This window comes from Mandrillus leucophaeus, unplaced genomic scaffold, assembly GCF_000951045.1.
Source record: "Mandrillus leucophaeus isolate KB7577 unplaced genomic scaffold, Mleu.le_1.0 Scaffold315, whole genome shotgun sequence".
NCBI lineage: Eukaryota > Metazoa > Chordata > Mammalia > Primates > Cercopithecidae > Mandrillus > Mandrillus leucophaeus.
Genome location: NW_012103310.1, coordinates 79,774 through 81,731, shown reverse-complemented (window position 1 = coordinate 81,731; position 1,958 = coordinate 79,774). Strand labels below are relative to the sequence as shown.

At 35.5% G+C, this 1,958-nt stretch overlaps 1 pseudogene; it reads right to left on the bottom strand.

The window, feature by feature from the left end:
- Positions 1-1,337: 1,337 nt before the first annotated feature.
- LOC105544990 overlaps positions 1,338-1,958 on the bottom strand; it is a 997-nt pseudogene continuing 376 nt past the window's right edge.

Here is a 1,958-nt window from a genome sequence, read left to right as displayed (position 1 = left end):
GGGCTTTCCTGCACTTCATTTCAGGAAAATATTCCAAGTAATTCTTACTGTGTTAGAAGAATAATGTACATTTGTCATAGTATGTATTATAATATTCCCTTAAGGCAGTGACTGTTTAAAGTTTTTAAATTAAACAATGTCCAGGCTTACTTCTGTCTGTACATTCAGTAATAATCATATCACTGGTTACCCACAATTCTCTCCTCATGCCAAAAAAAAAAAAAAAACCCAGAAAACAAAAAAAACCCTCAGTTAGTTGTTTTCTTAAGTCTAAGCCAAACAAACTAATAATAGCAATTTAATTAGCAAGCTGTAAATCAGAGAAGTATAGAAATTTAGCAGTTAAACTGTATTTCCTGCCTATAGTACTGCTGCTACTTAATCTATTTTCTTCATGTATTAGAAGAATGAATAGGCAGTGATGGTCAAAATAAGAATTTCAATATTGCAGCAAATCACAGAAGAGTGACAGAAAGAGTTCCTAATGTAATCTTAATGATCCTTTAAAAGGTAAAGGATTCTGTGCATATGTGTGGAAAGGAGTAAGAAATAAAAGCAGGAGGTTAAGACAGGTATTTAAAGGGGATGCCGAGATAGCTACATTAGAATATTTATTGAAAAAAAGTTGCTCTGAAGTCTGCCCAGTGTACCAAAAACATAAAACAGAAAAAACCAAAACAAAAAACAGAGCAGACATTAGTGCAAGTTTAACCTGATAATTTATTTGTGGGAAAAAAGCCAGTTTTGATGAGAAAAAGTTCAGTCCTTTCCTTGTAAATACAAAGAAACACAACAGGAGTTTTAAAGGTAGTAGGCCAGAAAATGCAACGGTAACTCTTATAATCCTTTTCAATTAAACAGACAAATCAAGTTGAAGACAAGTGTTAAAATACTATTCAGCCTCAATATTTATCAGTCTATATGTCCTGTTGTTCAGTTGGCTTTTGATTAAAAAAAAAAAGCCGACAAACTATATAAGAGCTACCACCACATTTAGAGTGATGAAAATAGTTTCCCCCAAATATATTGTTTAACCTCTAAAGCATAAAAAGCTATATAATAACTAATACAAATTAACCAGTGTATTTACAAAATTAATGCAATTTTGGACCGATGATATTACACTGTATTGGTGGTAAAGTACTAGGCACAAGAATATATACATCTGTTAGGCATTTTCAGTCTAATCAGTCTCTAAGTTTATCATTTAATTTTTGGCAATATATAATAACTGGTATACATTTTGGTACTTAAGTCATGAATTGTGGAGAACAAGAAGCAATTATAGTAACAGGGTTTATATCTAACAAACAATTACAGCGTTGAACCAATCTCTTCTATGAACTTCGTGATTTGTTTTGCCGTTGGTCACTTGCAGTAAATCCTTGATTCGATTCCTCCGTATTCAGGCTTTCTCCATCTGCAGTCTCTAACATTTTTTCATCTTCGTCATCATCACGTAGGTTTTTTGAAACTATCTAGCTAGTTTGATATTGAGTCTTTCATTGTAATGAAGCTTCCTTTTCATTTCAAATTGTCACTTTTGTTTCTTGTTCTTCAGGTGAGAGGTTACTATCCTCCTTTCCACTGTTGTCTTGTTCCTGAACCCGATACTTTGGTTCCGAGCCTTCAGCAGCAGCTAATTTCTTAGCTAAGATATCTGGTGCCATGTTTTCAGTGGTGTCTGTATCACTACATGCATCTTCATCATCACCCATAATACGATGGGAAGAAGTGCTTGGTTCATCTGTTTTCATTAAACCATAATCTTTGTCTGCTGGATGATATGTTGCCAGGATGTTCATTTCACCCTACTTCCGGGATTTTTTGCTCAGCTCCTAGTCCACACTCCCGTGGGGCTGTTCGGCAGACGCCACCATAGAGGAAGTTGTTCTTCAGGATCCCCTTGATTGACCGGTGCGAGGTTGTCCAGGCCGCCATTGCCGGGGCTCCCTCTC